A 12,698-nucleotide genomic window follows, 5' to 3' on the forward strand; every position below is an offset into this window, starting at 1 on the left:
GGTGGTTGGGTATTCCTATGGCTGCAACCATATAAACAAATGTCCCTCAAGCAAGCTAAGAAGGATAATAAATTATAACCAAAGTATTATGGTCCATACAAGGTGTTGCAAAAGATTGGTACTATGGCATACAAATTGGAGCTTCCTACAGCTTCTCGAGTGCACCCAGTTTTCCATGTTTCATGTTTAAAGAAGGTTATAGGTGACAAGCTCCCAGTTCAAACAATATTGCCAGAACTTGACGAGGAAGGAAAAATTATATTGGAACCGGAAGCAGTCACAGAAACAAGAACTCGACAACTATGAAATCGATCAATTTCGGAGTATCTCATCAAGTGGAAGAACTTATCGGCTGAAGATTCCACATGGGAGGATGAGAATTTTATACAGAAGCATCCCGAATTACTCAAGCATTGAGGACAACACTTTTTTGAAGGAGAGGGGCATGTTAGGTCCCTATAATACTAGTGATTACCCCATTACTATTGTAGTTGTATCCCTTATTAATATTGTTGTGCCTCTATTGTCCCCATATTTTTATTACTGTGCCCAATAGAATCCCTCTATTGTTATTTTTGTGCCTTTATATTATTATTGTTAGGTCGGCTAGGTTATATTGTGACTCCTTAGACTCCCATATATAGAAAGGAGGTTTTGTCATTTGAATCATAAAAGGAATCATTCATTTATGTAAATGTAAAGGAGGTTGCCCCTCAAAGAGGTTGAATTCTAAGGCATTGATCTATCTTTTCTATCTTTTTGTGAGCTGGTTTCATAACAAGTACGGTGGAGTGTTTGAGGTTGTTCTTTTGATAGGAAAGTGGATGCCTAGAACTGGTTATCTTATAGGTGTTTTGGCTGCAAAACTTTGACCATGCAATGGACATTGAAGTGTGGTTGTCTATTGAAAGTTGATTAATGTCAGTGGATGCCTGGAAATAGGTTGCTGGTGTTGTGATTATTGCTATTCTTATGCGAATGCATTTTTTTGTGTCGTTTTCCATCTTCACTGGTCTTTGTTGATGGCTTCAAATAAGTTGTTTTCTATGGACTATAAGATGATGCATGGTTCTGGTGCATAGTTTACATGACATGAGACATCTCCAATTACTTAACTTATGAGGAGTTATTTTTATTGGTCTTCGTTCTTTGTCTTTTTTCCTCATACTTTTCTGTTCCTGATCTCGCTCTGGTTTATGCCCCTTATTATTCATGATCGTAGTAGGAATTTCCTGACGATGTGGATATCCCCTAGGTTTACATTAAGAGATATATATCTGGTTCATTCAATTATTGATATTTAGTTCTCTTTTTACAAGTTTCTCATCCAAATTTCGTTGCTCTCTAACTGCATCCTCATATTTTTTTCATGTTATTGAACTCATGAAATTGTGATGCTTAGCTTATCAGAGTGTGTTTATTTCACTTTATGGATGGCTGATTACTGGTTGCTTTTAATGCCATTGTTCAAAATATCTACAGGTTGGTGGCTTTTTGAATACAAGTTACTAGAATTTTGAATCAAATTTATTTTCCTGATTCTCCTTGGAGTGTCATGTTGATCGGTGGTGTCCTTGTTTTCCTTTTCCTTTGAGTGGATATGGAAGCCCATGGGCTTGGATCCCTGGATTTAGTGGAATTAATCTGGCCATCTACGGTTGCAAAGCAGATGTACTCTCGTACTAAATTGGATGACTAGTATACTCCTGCCCCTCATGCTCTTACTGAACCTGTACTTGCATGTTCTCAATCATTTTCTCCTGACTCTAATGGAAAACATAGACAACGGGATTTTGGTGGTCGGAGAAAGGAGCTCCGAAAGAGTAACCCAAAGGCGATGAACATATCTCCTGAAATCAGATAGCTTTAGTTTGGTCAAGATATTTTTTGGGATCATATTTCAAGTCTACAAAAGAGAGTCCTCATTGGGAATTGGGTGATAAAACACTAGATGCCAATTCTTAAATATCAACTAAAGGTTAATGGCCTTTTGAATTGATGGTTTGGCATCCACTTTCTGCACCAGGAAGATACAAATCTCATTTTGCAGTCCCCATGGTTAAAGGGAAGGAGTTTCCTACAACTTCACCATTGGTATGTGGGATTTAACCCACCAACAGGGGTTCCTAGAAGACATATGGTCAAGGTAAAATTGTCTAGCTTACCACTTGAATTGTGGACTTAACAAGCTAGCTTGGTGATTGGGAACATGATTGAAAAGTTCATCGATTTGGATGCCCGTAGTCTATGCGCCTGTTGATGGCCAAAAATGACCTCATCAACATTTGAGAAGGCTATCCGGTCAGAGTCCAAAATCAAACTCTTATTTGTTTAAATGATGGCTCTGACTGGTTCTACTAGGTTCAGTTACCCCCTCTCTCTCCCTACTGACTTGTGGTATTTCTATTACTTACCAACACGAAGAGAGATATCAGATTTAGTGGACAGTCTGCACTTTCCATCGGCTCTTCATCGGGCCAACATACTTTGTTGAGCTTCTTCAGTGTTATTCATTCAGCCTCAGATGTTAGGAGAGATGGGTCTAATCCTCAGACCTATTAGCTCCTAGATCTTCTCTGCTAGGGCCAGATGTTGATTTAATTAAGCACAAGAACTCATAGAAGTTGGCTTAAGCTCCTAGCGAACTTGCGCAGTGCAACAATCTTGGGAGGCAGGAACTACAGATTGCGCAGTGTCAAGGGGAAAGGTCTCAGCTAGAGGGTTGGAATTGTGTAGTGCGCAGTTCAAGGAGGCTAGGTGAAGTCAAGTTGCTTGGTCAAGAAGCCTTCTTAGAAATGGCTAAGTGTAAGACTGATGTGAAGAGCGATAAGACTTCAATTGTGACCTCACACTGTAATACTTGAAAATTGAACAACATATATCACCCAGGACACAAGACTAATGCATTTCCCTTCGTGGCACCACTTTATGACCATTTACGACAAGTGTGACACTTAAGATAGACTTTGAGACGATTGTGACAACACTTATGTGATAGTGCTTAGAACTTTGTGAATGAGTGCGAAAAGTGTTTACATTGTTAGAACAACTCATATACACAAAGATCGACCCTTCAAACTATTAGTATAGGCTTGTACACATTGTGTGACAACCAATCATGCCAAAAGACAACAGTTTACCCAACATGCAAAAGGGAACAATATACTTAAAGAAAACTCATGAATAAGCTTCGGTGTTTGCGAGAACAATGTACAAGACAAATGATGGCTCCGAAATTGAGTGTAAGCCAAAATTTTGGAGGTTGTTGTAGAAATTAAAACACTTGGCGATGCACTGGTTGAATTCCAGCTTCTTTATCTCGGTTAACTTCTTATGTGTAGGGCCTTGGTTCTTCAGGGAGTATTGATTCATCATGAAAATTACTTTGGTCTTCCCACTTACCCCGTGAATAAACATGGTCCTGTTTATGCCTTCTCGGTTGAACACAACATAAGATTTAACGATATCACAATCTTTCGAGTTGGGAAGGGCAGTGTAGCTCGGGAGCTTAATATTTTCAGAGTATAATTTTTCATCTCTAGTGTTGCTCTGCTGCCAGTAGGCCTAGAAAGTACCCTAACAGAGTCACATAGGAATACAAACATTTCTCCGCTGCTAGTGAGCCTAAACAATACCCCGACAAAGTTGCTTGCTAATGAGCCCCAGAAATGGGTAACTATATGGGCTCATTCTTCCTATTATTTTCATTTAATCCACCATTCTCAATAGTTTTGTGCATATTTTTTAATATATTTATGTTAATAGAGTGAATGGGGATAGTCACTTTTCCATGTAGTCTAATGAGTGTTTATTGCAGATTTTTTGGACAATTTTGGACAAGGACCAAGAATTTATGAGCAAAATGGCAGCCAAACTCGAGGAAACAGGGATGAGGACTTGTAGGAGGGGTGTCTCCTTCATTAATGACCCCTTCCTTGAATTCTCCATTAGCAGCTCGGAGTACAAAGGCCCACATTGATGATTCCAAGGGGCAGCCGAGCAAGTCAAGTAGGGCTGCTGTTATCTTCAGTTCTAGACAGCCGAGTTCCTTAAGTTTAGGAGGACTGTTGGGAGTCCCTGTTAGGGCCTAGATTTACCTTAGGCTAAAAAGGTAAGATTCTAGGTCCACATCAAACCACGCTCAGCCTCGTAGCTAGCCCTACGAGGACAGGAGAGGGCTCTCTCCGGGTCAATCTTAGCAAAAGATAATTGATGGGGCTTGAGATGACTGAAATAAAAACTAATTTTAGGCTAGGTATGAAGTGCAAAGATTTGATTTGATTTTTTGGGGGTTTTGTTGGAAAAAAGGGAAAGGCAAATTTGGGTACGGGGATGAGGCCAAATGTTTGCAGAATTCAGGTTGGGGCAAGGTAGGCAAGAGCTTTGATGTTTTAGATTAAATGAATGGATAGAAAAGACCATTGAGGAGCTGAAGATGGAAAGAGGGTACCAAGAATCCTCTTCAAACTGAAGAAAACATTGAAAATTAAACAAACTAACAGGCAGAGCACAACAAGCTAATGAATTCTACCTTTTGTCACTCATTTGTTTAATTTCAGAAGCAAAAGAAGGGAAATGGCATACATGAAACATCAATGAACTTACAATTGCATGAAGAAAAACACCATCAAAACACAGAGCCACAAGGATCCCAAAAAGTGTTGCAAAATCCTAGTCTTTCCTTTGCCAAAAATGCAGAAATCAGATGTACAATGGAGTGCCAAGCAATCCCAAGTGTCCAACCATGAAAATGACTGAGAAATTACATAATATAGACAAGCCTAACTCCTTCCCATGCCTCTAGGGGTCGAGCTCATCATTCTAGGAGCTGTTTCAACCATATCTAAACAAGGAACTGAAAAATAGGCAATGAAACAACTTGCCTCTATATGTTAGGAAATTGATTTATTCACTCACATTTCACCTTTTGGTGAATGAATATTCTAGAACAAGTAAACATGTGCCAAAATTACATCATGGTCATGAAATTACATCCAAATAGATCAAGAGTTACATGAAAAAGTGAAACTGGTCAAAACTGGCTGAAATTCTGAGCTGGAGAGTGAAAAATAGGCCAAAATTCTCTATGCACCGCGCCCAAAATCTCTATGCATAGCGCCTGTTTGGACCCAATTTTGGAGGCCTTCCCGAAGTCCAAATTGAGCTCCTGATAGCTCGTTGGAAATCCATTCCTATCTACTTTGCAACACAAGTGGAATTTTTCAATTTATCCTCCATTTTCCCCTCCAAAAGTCCATTTTCCCAACACTGCTTCCTGTGTGTCAAAATAGGGGTAGTCATGTCATTTTTGAGTGTTTTTTGACCTTTTGAGGGCCCAAAACCTGCCCAAATTTCTTGGACATAGGTAGACAAGTGTAATTTTGCATGCCAAATCCAGAAATACAAAGTTTTTGTGATTTAGAGCCCCCAAGAAAAAGCGAGCGCCACGTGGCGCGACGCATAGGGAGGAAAACTCTATTTTTTGTACCAAAATTTTTCAAAAATACAAAAATTGCTCCAAATTTTTTGAAATTTGGACTGAAGGTCCATCATCAAGTACAATGCTTAGCCAAAAAGGGTTCAGCCAACATTCGGAGTTTATCATCCCCTTTTTGACGTTTTAGTGTCCTCCTGGTGCATGCAGTTTCAGTGGTGGAAATCACTGTCTTGTTCATATGATATGTCGATGTCCATCTCCATGGTCCTGCAAGGTGTATGTCAAGTGTATGTTTGGTTTGTTGAGAATGAGAAATGAGAGCTTGGTGTCTTGTTTTAATGCCAAATGTGGGACAAAGGGAAATGAGGGACTGTGGTAAAAATGGGACAGTGGGAACAATGAAGTCTTGCCAAGTGGTAGTTTTCCCTTTGAGGATTTGACAAACTTTAGAGGAGGGGACAACCTCTGAATGTTGGAGTAACTTGGGATTTTGGGAAATAGGAATTGGGGGTATGATTTTGGAGAATAGGGAAAACAAGGGAAATATGGAATGAGGAAGTGATGAGGTGAGGAGATGTTTGGAGGCAAACAGTCAATATAAAACCCTAGCAGCAATATCCTTTGCAAAATGTGAAACAATGATAGTACATGGATTTTACATGTGCACATAAATGTGCTCTCATCAATACATGCCCAAAACATGAAATTTCATGAGTACATGGCAACAATGAGCATCAACATATGCTCCATGTGGCAACAACAATAAAAATGTAATACATGGCATATCCATCAAGTGCAAGGCCTCCACGAGCTATGACATAAGTTCTCAAAATGTAGCAGCAACAAATAGAGGTACTAACATCATCTTATGCTAGTACATGGCCACTCAACACCTTGGCCATCTACATCCCATCAATGAAAATCCTACAGTAAAGTCATAATAACCTAGCATCCATCATGCTCCATATGTGCATCATTATCAAAATCAATTGGAGGTAGCAATATGTCATAATAGGCTTTGCTTCCCTTTGAACACTCACCATGCCACAAGCACCATGAAACAAACACCAACATGGGATAAAAAACAATGATGGAAGCTCTACCCACTTGTCACAAGATTGATCCATGAATTTTTGGGTGATTTGAGCGAATCCTGGAAGTTTTTGGGCTCTCTGGCTATATGCGCCACGCATCCAGCCCAATGCACCGCGCTGTGCAAAAATACACTGAGTTCTGAGGCCCAGTGCACCGCGCCTCACCAATGCACCGCGCTTCCTGCCCAGTGCGTTGCGCGTTTTCCAGAAGACTTTTGGAGGCCTTCCCAATGTCCAAATTGAGAATAGGATAGCTTGTTGGAAAGGTATTTGAGTCTAATTTCCAACCCAACTAGAATTTTTCAATTTAGAGTTCAGTTTCCCTATCAAAATTCAAATCTCCCAAGACTGGTCAAAACGTGCCAAATGAGGCTGCCTAAAGGCAGAGTGTTGTTGCATTCAACTTTTGAAGGTCTTTCTCAACTCCAAATTGAGCTTATGATAGCTCATTGGAAATATATTTGTGTCTAGTTATCATTTGACTCATCAAGAAAGTCATTTGGCCAACCAAGCTAGGAGAAAACGTGATTTTCCCAAGGTCACTTCAGAGGTGCATCAATTCTCCCGAGGCAACTGTATTTTTGACATTTCTCTAAAACCATGACACCTGTGTAAAAAGTGAAGGAGGTTTTTCTTCCTTGGAATATTTTGGACGAAAACCTATCTCCGTTTTCAAAAATTCATCTTTTCTTGCTCAGAAACATCGTTTTAGTAAAACCTACCCCGATTTGTGGAACAAGGGATTCGTTGAAATTGTTCACACCTAATCTTCAACGGTTGGGTAAAATGGAATGTGAACAGTCATCAAGAAGATGAACTGATCCATCCCATTTATGTATATAAATGATAGTTATCTAATGAAATAATCAATCAGTTTTCTTCTGCCCATTCTGGAGTTACCCTGGTCTGACATGGTATCAGAGCGCAGGTCCCAGATTCCTTGTAACTCCTCTGGCCATAACGCCTCTGTTTGAACGTTTGCCTGGTGCCTCTATCTGAATGTTTTCCTGGCACCTCTGCCTGAACACTTTTCTTTGCCTCTGCCAGCGCTAACGCTTGTCTCTGGTTAGAATATCATTTGGTCTCTGAAAATTGACACGCCCTTTTCTTGGATGTTATCACTATGGACTAATTTGTCGTTGAAAATTCAGAAATGGCTACATTTGCCATTGCAAACCGCAGATATCATGTTTTTTTTATTTGAATATGCGCTGTTTTAGAATACGCACTATCTGGTTGTTAATGCAACAGGCGCAGATATACAACTAGTGTGCTGTCCATTGGTTTCTTAGAGAGAGGAGGCCCTGCTCCCATCTGCATTGTTCTTGGTTAATCGTTGTGCGCTGTTCTTGAAGTCTTGAATATCTGGTTGCTGAGGTTCTCGAAATTGCTAGTAATGCTACTCGAGATGGTGATGGTGGCGACGACAACGGTGGTGGAGACACTTGATATTAGTGCAGTGACTTGGTAAATGCTAGTGTGTTTCATACATAAATGCTATTGAACACTATGCGTTGTTTTCATATTTGGCTGCTTTCTCCACGCTGGTATAAACACTCCATCCATACGCTGTATATCACACTACTCCATCCATACGCTGCTTCTCTCTCCACGCTGGTATATCACGCTGCTCTCTCCATTGCCAGACCTGCTTTCACATAAGTCCGCTCGCTGGTATTGATTTGTGTCCCTAGAATACTTGCTTGAAAGTCTAGAAGTTGAGTTTGAAAAGAGGGAGGTTTGTCATTCTACAAGTGCACAGCTCAAGGTTCTTGCCAGCCCGTACACACCCAAAATGTGTGTTAGCTATGCAGTCGAACTGAGACTAGACACATTTTTTTAATTAGAGCATCAGGCATCATTGAAGACTGAGAGACAAAAGAAAAGAAGGAAAGAGATGTATTTTCCAATGAGAAAGTATGCAGTAAAGGTGTAAAGCATAGGATTTGAGCATAGGGATGATATTGCCTATTATATTTCCGTCCAAGTATTTTGGAAAATTTTGATTTACATCAGAATTCCGATTCACTTTTGAGCAGTTGATATTGTTTTATTTCTCTTGAATCACAACCATATTCTAATGCAAAAAAAAAGAAGGATGGTGATGGTTTTGATATTTGTATATTAATTCAAGAAGGAAGAATAAGGCTGTATTATTTTTGAAACACATTTTTCCAGCAGAAGTATTTTTCTATCAGCAAAAGTATTTTTTTTACAGAATGCATTCAATCATCTCTATGGTAGGAATAGTTCTCACTGGCAAGGAGAACTATTCTGAATGGTCTCGGATGGTAAAACACACCCTCATCTACAATGAGTTGTGGAAAGGAGTGTGTGTCGGAGAAGAAGACAAAGACCCTGTGTAGCCTACATCAGATAAAGAACTTGTCATTTTGGAAAACAAGAACAACAAAGCCTATGCATTGATCGCAGCATCTGTAAATGAAGAAGTAAGTCGTCATATTTCATCCTATTCCACTGCGTTTGAAGCTTTACAAAAGATGAAAGAACTCTATGATTCACATTCTGCACTTGAAGTTGTTCAGCTCATGATTAAGCTCTTCACTCTTGAACTGAAAAATAATGATCCTCTTGGTCTTGCATCTGAAATAAAGTCTATAATGCATGATATTAAATCCACTAAGGTTGAGCTGGATATCTCTCTTATTGCCTTTCTCAAAGCACTCTATCCTACCTACTCCAATTATCTTGAGTCATTACAAGCAAATGGAAATCTTAAAGATATAACCTTTGACTCTCTTGTGAAAAAGTTTGCTGAAAGAGAGAAAGCCTTTGGAAAGAAGACAGTCCCTGAATCTTCTGAAGAGACTGTTTGCCTTTATCATAAAGAAAAGCATCCTGCTCAAGATTCTACAAGAGGAAGAGGTGGACGAAGAGGAAGAGGAAGATACTTCAGAGGCAGGGGGGGCAGACATTCTCAAGGAGAAAAGGCAGATCTGCATTGCATTCGCTACAAACGAAATGGATCACATGATGCTTCTACATGCAAGCTACCATGGGACAAAATTGAGCAGAGAAGAAACCGGCAGAAAGGTAAAACTGATGACACAGACAAAGGTAAAGCACCTAAATCTGCTCACTATATTGAGGTACAATGTAACATTGGAGTAAATGAAGATTTGTTTAATGCTTCACTTGCTTCTTCGAAAAATGATTGGTTGCTTGATTCAGGAGCAACCTGTCATATGACTCATAGGAAATATTTTTTTGAAGATTTCACTGACAATGTTGATGGAGCAGTATACTTTGCAGATCAGTCAAAAATCAAGCCATCATGGCTTGGCACAATCAGGCTTAAACTGCCTGGTCTTCCAGACTTTCTTCTGGATCATGTTCTATATCTCCCACAACTCAAGAGAAACTTGCTGTCCTTGGTCCACATCCACCAGCAAGGTCACTCCATTCATATGTTTGATGGAAAGTTTGAGGTAAGAAAGGCATCTGACCACTCACTTGTCATGAGGGGAATAGAAGAAGAAAGACTTCTTAAACTGCAAGGAACCTCTGCTCATGCACAACATTTCTCATATATTTCTCATCATGAAGAAGGTACACTTCCGTCAAGTTTATTATGGCATGCTAGATTTGGACATTTAAACTATGACAGTCTCCGCTTATTAAAGAAAAATGGTGTTGCTGGTTTGCCTACAATTCCTAGAAAACATAAGCAATGTGATGCTTGCATTCTAGGAAAGCATAACAAACAATATTTTCATGATTCACATTCAAGAGCACATAGGAAGCTTGAACTTATTCATTTAGATTTATGTGGTCCAATGCCTGTTCCTTCTGCAAATGGAAATAAATATATCATGACATTTATTGATGATTACACCAGAATGTGTTGGGTTTATTTATTGAAGAACAAATCTGATGCTTTTCAAACATTCAAGAATTTTCATAAGTGGATTGAAAATGATGCACAATCTCATATTGGGTCTATTCGCACTGATAATGGAAAAGAATATACATCAAATGAATTTGAAAACTATCTTCACCAACATGGGATCAACATCAAACAACTATACCTTATAATCCCCAACAGAATGGTGTAGCAGAAAGAATGAATAGAACAATCTTGAATATGGTACGAGCAATGCTTTTCTTCAAAAATGTAAAGATAATGTTTTGGGCTGATTTTGTTCTATGTGCTGCATATATAAAGAATAGATGTCCATCTAGTGCTTTAAGAAACAAGACTCCTTATGAATTGTGGTATGGACATGTTCCTTCGGTAAAACATCTCAGGATTTTTGGTTCCACCTGTTATGCTTTAATACCAAAGGTACATAGAAACAAACTTGGTGCTAGAAGTCGTAAGTGTATCTTCCTAGGGTATTCAAACACCTCTAAAGCATACCGTCTCTATGATGAAGTAAATAAAAAGTTTGTTGTATCTAGAGATGTCATTTTTCTTGAATCATCCAAATCTGACAGTGTTGTTGAGCAGCAACTTGATCGCTTGGATAGATTCACAAAAACGAAATCATTTCAAGAGTTTGATAATCAGATTCCACATCTTGAAGGGGGGATTCCTATACTAGATCAACATGTGGAATCTTCTTCTGAAGAACAATCTCCCTTGCATGAAACTCCAACACCGGATGATCCTTTAAGTGATGTAATTGATAGAATTGGGAGACTCAATCTTGATTCAGTCCCAACTCAATCAACAGAGCAGCCTGGACCATCTCAGAAAGGTCCCCCAAAGTGGCTGACAAAGACACTTGAAAGTGTTCATCCTGATGAAATTGGAAAAACAGGAACCAGAAATTCAAACCGACAAAATGGAGGTGATGTAGATGACTCTAATTCACCTGTTGATATGGATGTTACTTATGATTGTGAATTGAACTTGTCTACATATTTTGAACCAACTTCCTTCAAAGAAGCTGCTTCTCATGATGAATGGAAAGAAGTGATGCATAAGGAGTATGATGCCCTCATAAAGAATGGCACTTGGAAGCTGGTTGATCCTCCATTTGGAACCAAACCAATTGGCTGCAAGTGGGTCTACAAGAACAAGTACAAAGCTGATGGCTCACTTGAAAAGCACAAAGCTAGGCTTGTGGCAAAAGGTTTTGCACAAAAGGAAGGGGTCGATTATGAGGAAACTTTTGCCCCCACAGCAAAATGGGCCGCCATCCGGACACTCTTTGCACTAGATGCTCAGAACGGTTGGAAAGTCCATCAAATGGATGTAAAAACTGCATTCTTGAATGGAGATCTAAAAGAGAATGTTTTTATGTCCCAGCCTGAAGGATTTGCTGTGAAAGGACATGAACACAAAGTATGCAAACTTGTGAAGTCCTTGTATGGCCTCAAACAAGCACCACGAGCCTGGTATGAAAAACTAACTGAGCATCTTCTGAAACTCAACTTCAATCATTTTGATCTTGATGATGCAACTTTATTTGTCAAGAAAGTTGGCAAAACAGTTGTATATCTTGTGGTATATGTAGATGATCTTTTAATGACAGGGAACAATGAAAGCTATATTGCATCCATAAAAAAAGAATTAGGAAAAAGTTTTGAAATGACTGATTTGGGCTATGTTCATTACTATCTTGGCATTGAAGTAACCCAACATCCAAAATCCATATTTCTTTCTCAAAAGAAATACATTGGAGATTTGTTAAACAGATTTGGCATGACAGAGTGCAATCCTCTTTCTACTCCAATGGAACAAAACTTGAAGCTCACATCTATTGAAGGAAAGGAATTTGAGGATGCAACAAAGTATAGACAACTTGTAGGAAGTCTCATCTACCTCACTACTACCAGACCAGACATTTCATTTGCTGTTGGAATCCTCTCCAGGTTTATGCAAAAGCCTTGTGAGGGACATTGGTCTGCTGCAAAAAGAGTTCTAAGGTACTTGAAGGGAACTCAAGACCTTGGAATCAAGTATACACAGGTGGACGACTTCAGCTTGATTGGATACTCTGATTCAGACTTCGATGGAGACAAAGAAACTGGGGTATCTACTTCAGGATATGCTATGAGTCTTGGATTAGGAGCTATCTCCTGGAGATCACGCAAACAATTAGTTCCAGCAGATTCCAAAACAGAAGCAGAATACGTGGCAGCAGCTGAAGCAACGAAAGAAATTGTTTGGCTCAGGAAAATTCTTGAAGATTTGCAGG

Source organism: Pinus tabuliformis, chromosome 8, assembly GCF_031772625.1.
Source record: "Pinus tabuliformis cultivar Carrire ecotype Pingquan chromosome 8, CPIR1, whole genome shotgun sequence".
Lineage (NCBI taxonomy): Eukaryota > Viridiplantae > Streptophyta > Pinopsida > Pinales > Pinaceae > Pinus > Pinus tabuliformis.